The sequence below is a fragment of the Leptonychotes weddellii genome, chromosome 11, assembly GCF_054177405.1.
Source record: "Leptonychotes weddellii isolate Sample4059 chromosome 11, ASM5417740v2, whole genome shotgun sequence".
In the NCBI taxonomy this organism is placed as follows: domain Eukaryota; kingdom Metazoa; phylum Chordata; class Mammalia; order Carnivora; family Phocidae; genus Leptonychotes; species Leptonychotes weddellii.
The window spans coordinates 37,946,847-37,954,555 of NC_138379.1; the positions used below are offsets into that span (position 1 = coordinate 37,946,847).

The 7,709-nt window shown below is 39.9% G+C and overlaps 1 long non-coding RNA gene across 23 annotated transcripts in view; it reads right to left on the bottom strand.

Annotated features, from left to right (window-relative positions):
• Positions 1-7,709, bottom strand: part of LOC115936660 (uncharacterized) — a 105,887-nt gene that overhangs the window by 92,126 nt on the left and 6,052 nt on the right. For 17 of the 23 annotated variants that reach the window (XR_014138679.1, XR_014138668.1, XR_014138666.1 and 14 more), the window contains exon 3: positions 5,109-5,197. The exons of the other annotated variants lie outside the window; for them this stretch is intronic. This is a non-coding gene — a long non-coding RNA (uncharacterized LOC115936660). The remainder of the gene's footprint in view (positions 1-5,108; positions 5,198-7,709) is intronic. 23 annotated transcript variants of the gene reach the window in all.

Genomic DNA, 7,709 nt, shown 5'->3' on the forward strand with positions numbered 1-7,709 from the left:
AAAAAAACCCATTATTTTGAGAGGGAGTCCATAGGCTTCACCAGACTGACAAGGTGCTTCATGGTACAGAAACAATGAGGAATCTTTGCTTTAGAAATTGGACAATACTCTTACTTCTCTGGGCCTCAGTTCCCTCCCCTGGTAAATTCATGGGTGGGATTGAATTGAGAAGCCCCTTCCAGTTCTATGGTGCCTTTTATCATGCAGACCTTATAGGTAGAGATCAATGACTCTTTTCTTAAGAAAATACCAGTTGCTTCTAAGTATTTTTTTTAAAGGAAGCCATGCTCTGGCAATCACGAGAAGGCTCAGCCAGAGCTTTATGAAGTGTTTTAAGGGGTAGAGGTGACACAATAGGGGAAGGAAATGTTTTCTACTGAAAAGCAGTCAATTGCCTTCAACAAGTCGCCAACAAACTGGGAAAAGATTTTTTTTCCTCTGGTTTCAGCTGAATGCCAGCTTTTGGAAGGTAAATAGAACAGGCCAGATGAAAGGGTAATAGACACCCCCAAATGAGGGAGGGCATTATTTGTACAAAGTTAGCAGGAGGAAAGATGCCAAGCATGCAACTGAGCCACTGGCACTAAAGTCATCAAAGGGGAAGAAAAATCAGGAAAATACAATCAAATCTTTACTTTTGCACTGACAAAGGTAATTTTACAATTGTTGCTCCATATTATTTACTTTTTTCTTAAATTTTAAACACAGTCTAGAAGGTGTTACATGTTGCTTGGGTCTCTTTCAAAATTAATCAAATAATTATGAAAAAATCATTTGCATTTTCAAAGGCTTTAGCATTAAATTCTATAAGCTATTTGATCATTGTAATTTTTCCTGGAATCTATTTCTCTACAATGGAACTACTGATAATAATAATTACAAAAGGGCAGCAAACTGTCTGCAAAAAGTTCCATTAAATACAGAGTTTAAAAAAGACTATGGGATACTTGCAGAAGGGCTAGCATAATTTTTTGAGGCTTGTAAACTACCATGATGCATAGGCCATGCTAAATTCTCCATGTTTTTGCAAATTTCGCATGCCATACATTGACATCCTTTTAAATTAACAGTATCTCTTATCAAAGATGGGGAGAAAATCCTTAAGAGGTTCGAAAGTCAGGACTTTCACTTTTCCTCTCCCCAGCCCTTTTTCCTCAGGCTTTTTCCCCCTTCCAAAAAGTACCAACAGTGTGGGGCAGAGGATGAGTGTGGGCAGAAAGGCAGCACCGTCAGGGCTCGAGGGCCTGAGGTCAGCACGGGAGGGACTGTCTGTGAGAGGCTAAGGAAGCTGAACTTCCCGTGAGCCCCCTGAACTGGATGGCAGCCAATCTGTCTCCTTCCTGGGCCCGCCTGGAACTCTCCACGGCTCTGTGTGGCCCCGCATAAAAACAAAAATACGCTGTGGAAATAGGGTCTAGTTTCATCTCTTTAGGTGAATAGACTGAGCCAGGTTTCAGCAGGAGGTCAAGGGACAGAGGACAGAGAGGACCAAACTGGTATTTGCTCTGTCAGAAACTTACAGGCTTATTTGGAAAGACTGAAACTAAATAAAGACTTCTTATGAGTTGTGAAATCTGGTCAAAGGGTTTCATGCAAGGATGCCTATATATATATATATATATATATATATATATATATACATACACACACACGTATGTATATACTCTCATGGTGATGGGGAGAAGTAAAGAAAAATGCAATATTTTAATTAGGAAAGAAAGCTATTACGTTTCATAAATTCAAACATTTCTCATGCCAGCAATTTTCTTTTTATACTGGAATGCAGGAATGATACTCCCGAGTTTTTGCCCCTCTCCTCAAAATGAAAGGGAAAGTAAAATTCTTTTCACGGAAATAAAAAGCACTTTAAAAAAAGAGCATTAAACCCAACATTAGATGACTTATTAGAAAACAATCTTCCTGTTTAATTGGGTTTTTCTTCAGACTTTCTAAAGAAGAAAAATTGACGTCTACCTTGATTTGTTAGTTCCTTTTTTGCTTTCATAAATTGTTTTCCCAATTTACTTCCTGGGGGGAGTACTATTTTATCATTCTGTGAAAATCTGATTGTAATCCATCAGGTATCAATTGTTAGTAAGGTAACGTGTGTAAAACTGAGGGTATCTGGGTGGCTCAGTGAGTTAAGCATCTGCCTTTGACCCAGGTCATGATCCCAGGGTCCTGGGATGGAGCCCCACATCGGGCTCTCTGCTCAGCAGGAGCCTGCTTCTGCCTCTGCCTGCAGCTCCCCCTGCTTGTGCTCTCTCTCTCTGTCAAATAAATAAAATCTTTAAAAATATATATGTGTAAAACTGAAAAACAAACATTTATGTCCAGAAATGATGGGCCTTTTTGCTCTTTATGCACTGAGGTGCTCTCAGCCTGTATTCTGGAAATGTGCATTGAACCATAGGTGATATCTGATCTCTCTTGAGGATATGATCTTTCCCAAATGCCTGTCTGGTTCACTGTCTTTTTTTTTTTTTTTAAAGATTTTTATTTATTTATTTATCTGACAGAGAGAGACACAGCAAGAGAGAGAACACAAGCAGGGGGAGTGGGAGAGGGAGAAGCAGGCTTCCCACTGAGCAGGGAACCCGATGTGGGGCTCGATTCCAGGACCCTGGGATCATGACCTGAGCCGGAGGCAGACGCTTAACGACTGAGCCACCCAGGCGCCCCGGTTCACTGTCTTTTTCACGGGAGGAAGAATCCCGAAGAGTGGGTCCAACAGGGAGGAATGTAGCCTGAGGTAGCCTCAGACAACATAGCTGGATGGAGAGGCCCCAGTTTTCATGATCCTATTTGCAAGGAGACAAGGTCATGGCACAGAAGACAATCTTGTGCGCTTGTGGGCCAGGCAAACGGAGAGAAGTAAGTGGTGAAGCTGAGATCAGGTGAGTGAGGACCTGAACAGAGTGAAGTGGGTGGAGAGGGTCAAGGGTAATGTTTCAGTTCCGAAGCCGCAAACGGGAAGCAGGGCCAGAGTGCCTCTTCTACGTCAGCTGTTGAGAGAGGTTCTATTGCTTGGAGCAGACACCCAGCACTCCAGGCTAAACACTGAAAATCAACTGGTATACCAGACCTATTTGTATTCACTCTTTTAAATACTTTCTTTTCATCTCAGTGCTGTAATAGTTTTTTATCCTTTCATTCTTCTTTCCATGGGTTCCTGTTTTTAAACTCCATTCTCTATGGTTCTAGGTTCCTTTGCGTTTTTTGGTTTTGTTTTCTTTAAGGGTTTTGTGAACGCTAGCACTTTAGCTTTTTTTTTTTTTTTTACCCTTTTGTTCACGTAGTCTGACCTGGAAACCAGGACTTTATGTTGGCCTAGATTTTTCAAGTCTCTAATCAACTCTGGGGAAAGTGAACTAGCTTGGCAATGGGCATAATAATAATAATTAAAAATAACAGTGAGCAAAGAACTAAGAAATGAGATTCAAAAATAAGAAGGAAAGGGATAGAGAGTCATAGGCTTTCCTGCAAAAAATATCTATTCTGGCCAACTTAGAAGCACCCTTACAAATCAGTTAATAGCATCTCTCTATGTGGAGAAAAGCAAAACCATTGGGAAATACTGCCTTCAAGTGTAAAGTTTGCTTTGTGTATTACCTTCTGATGAAATTCCCATATACAAACAAACCTTTGAAAACCCATGATGAAAACAATGGCTGCCACTAGTAAGATTTCCAAGGGTCCTTGTAAAACATAGAGTAGATTTGTTTTGCTGGGACAACTACTTCGGAGAAGCTCTCACTTAAATCCATGCACATTTTATATCTCCCATTTACGTATTCTTGTTTGCGGAACGTTAAGTCTTGTCAACGAGCTATTTAAAAAAAATACTTTTTAAAGTTACCCACACCCTAAACAGCAGAACTGCTCTGTGTATACAAATGCTCTGAAAAGGCACAAGTCAGGTATTGGGTGTAGGCACAGGACAAACCGCATGGTCTGCCTTGGCAGCCCTGTCCTCACCTGCAAGCTGCCCACACACACTCCCTTCCAAACGGTGCTCTTCTGATGCCAATTGGCTAGCTGAGCTACTCTGGGAGGAAGCCTATGGGAGGGGAGGACGGGGAAGGTGACGTGGATAAATATTTTATAAACTAAACTTTAAGCTTAAAATTTTATTTACTCTTCCGACCAATTCACACTGTAAATCCCATCTCTTAAAAACCTTGGACACTGAGGAGTTAAAGGGGTATGGAAGGTGTAGCCTGGGGCTGTCATCCAAGGCCAGCTGAAAAGGCAGCAGGAAGGGCTTGGTTCTGGCTAGGCTACAGACAGGCCATCTGGATGCAGGCAAGGCCTAGAATGCTAGAAACAGCTTTTCTTTTTGGTGTTAGGCTTCATTAAGTTCAGCCTGGGGAGAGTCTTCTTGTTTTAAGACCCAAACTGAGTCTTCTTTGAATAGGGATTTGATATTTTGAATTTTATGGCACAAACACCAACTACATATATATAGTCTTTTGGTAAGGAAAGTCACAAAAAGCAATGTACACGAGTAAGCATATTTTTATGAGGTTGTAGGCCAGACTCCTAGATTTATAAATACACAGAAATTATGTGTAGGTCTTTAAATAATTTTGATAGGAATAGATAAATCTGAATAAGTTGTCCAGAAAAAAAATTTGGTTTTTTATATTGTACCAGGGTGTGTCTCTGATAAAGAATTATTTTATTGTTTTTTCTATAGTTCACCTGAAAAAGGCAGCTTTCTCTTCTACCACACTGTAATTACTTTTAGGTCTTTAAAATTATTTTTCTTCTCCATTTTTGTTTTATATTTAATTATATTACATTTGGCATAAAGTTGGCGTGGGCCAGCTATAAGTCCTTTCACAGGAAATTTTCTTTAGTAAAATTGAAAAAAGAAAAAATGCTGCAGGGAAATTATAGCAACTTCCTACTCTATATCACTCACGAACATACACTCTTTTTGGAAACCACCCTCTTTAAAAGATATGATCTATTCTTCCCTAGCTATAGCAGTCTGCTTTAGATTTGTATGTGTTATTCTTAACAATTAAAGGAAAAGGTGAATGTAAATTCACTTGGACAAAACAAAACAGGAAAGAGAATATTATCCTTAAGAGAATTCTTACCTTAAGGAAGAGAAAATGCACGTATCTTTCTGGGTGGGGAAGGGAGGAGGGGGGCAGACTTTTTTCCTCTCCAACGCATTAATTGCCACCTAGCAGCAGAGAAGGGAATTACGCACTGTGGACTTCAATTCAATTGGTTTTAAAGGGCACGTTACTTTTTTTTTTTTAAGTTTTTTTTTTTAAAGTAATCTGTACACCCAACATGGGACTTGAACCCACAACCCCAAGATCAAGAGTTGCCTACTCCACCGACTAAGCCAGCCAGGCGCCCCTAAAGGGCATGTTACCTTTTTTTTTTTTTTTAAGATTTTATTTATTTATTTGTAAGAGAGAAAGAGAGAGCATGAACGAGAGACAGACAGAGACAGAGAGAGAAAGAGAGAGTGTGCACAAGCAGGGGGAGAGTCAGAGGGAGAAGCAGACTCCCCGCTGAGCAGGGAGCCTGACTCCAGGCTCCATCCCAGGACCCTGGAATCATGACCCCAGCCCAAGGCAGACGCTTAACGAACTGAGCCACCCAGGTGAAGGGCACGTTAGTTTTATCATGACCAATATTTAAAGAATTATTAGCCTACTGGTAGATTAGGGATTGAATTTTTTTCTCTTTTGTCATGAGGAAAGAAAAAAAATACGAATAATGAAAAATTTTGGCTTATTGATAAGAATGCTCTTTCCATCTTAAAATGTCTTGGGTTTTTGTTTGTTTGTTTCTCAATGGTTACCCTTGCCACGTCAGCAATAGGCCAAAGGAAAAGAAATGCTGAAGTCACTCTAACACTAAAAAATGCTGGCTTTGGCTTATTAAAGGAAGAAATGTCTGTTTTTAATACAGAAAGTGGTTTCCCAAATAATCTTGGGGTGGATTTCTATTAAAAAAAAGATCAGAATGGATTTTATTTCGCTAGGATGATAAGAGGTGGTTTATTTTGAAAATCAGAAGACATCTTCCTATAAAGGATGAAATAATTTCTAGACCAAATGATTATTCAAATCTGTTGAAGAAGGACATCCTTATTTTAAACTTTACCAACCACATGTTTACTTTCATAGCAGTCAGCCATATTGAATGCCAAAGCTTTAAAGGAGAGTCTCTATCATTGTGTTTCACAGATCTTGGCAGCTAAATAAAAATAACTTCTTTCTTCAAAGAAGACCTACAGATGGCCAACAGACACATGAAAAGATGCTCAATATCACTCATCATCAGGGAAGTGCAAATTAAAACCACAATAAGCTATCACCTCACACGTATCAGAATTGCTAAAATCAAAAACACAAGAAACAACAAGTGTTGGCGAGGATGCAGAGAAAAAGGAACCCTCCTACACTGTTAGGGGGAATGCAAACTGGTACAGCCACTGTGGAAGACAGTATGGAGGTTCCTCAAAACATTAAACACAGAGCTACCCTACAATCTAGTAATCGGACTACTGGGTATTTACACAAAAAATACAAAAACACTAATTCAAAGGGATACATGCACCCCTATGTTTATTGCAGCATTATTTACCATAGTCAAACTATGGAAACGGCCTAAGTGTCCACTGACTGATGAATGGATAAAGAAGATGTGGTGTTATTGTGGTATATATATATAATGGAATACTACTCAGCCATCAAGAAGAATCAAATCTTGCCATCTGCAACAACATGGAGGAACTAGAGAGTATAATACCAAGCAAAATTAGTCAGTCAGTGAAAGACAAATATAATATGATTTCACTCACGTGTGGGATTTAAAAAACAAAACAAATGAGCAAAGAAAAAAAAAGAAATAGACTTTTTTTTTTAAACTAAGCTTTATGCCCGACATGATGCTTGAATTCACAATCCTGAGACCGAGAGTTGCATGCTCTACCAACTGAGCCAGCCAACCAAGAAATAGACTCTTAAGTATAGAGAACAAACTGATGGTTACCAGAGGGGAGGTGGGTAGGGAGATGGGTGAATTAGGTGATGGGGATTAAGGAGTATATTCCTCATGATGAAAAATAAGTTACACTTTTAGCCAGGAACCTTTTTTTTCAACTTCTTAGCTTTTGAAGTCCTCCTAAATATTTAATTTTGCTTGAATCTCCTTTGAAAATGTTTATTTATTTTTTTTAACTGTTCTTTTTTAAAAAAAATTTATTTGAGAGAAAGAACGCACGAGAGAGCATGAGCGGTGCGGGGGCGGGGGGGTGGATCAGGAGAAGGAGAAGCAGATTCTCCACTGAGCAGGGAGCCTGATGTGGGGCTTGATCCCAGGACCCTGAGATCATGACCTGAGCCGAAGGCTTACCTGATTGAGCCACAGAGGCGCCCCATTATTTTATTTATGTAAGATACTCTATATGGGGGAGGCAGTCACTCACTGGACACTTCAGTTTGCCACTTTTTATCTAGCTAAATAATAGGTATTGCTACTATATCGATTCTATGAGTATATTACCACCAAGGCAACCAACAACATTTTGGATGACAAATGCTGGTTTTAAAATAATAATAGAAGGGGCGCCTGGGTGGCTCAGTTGGTTGGGCGACTGCCTTCGGCTCAGGTCATGATCCTGGAGTCCCGGGATCGAGTCCCGCATCGGGCTCCCTGCTCGGCAGGGAGTCTGC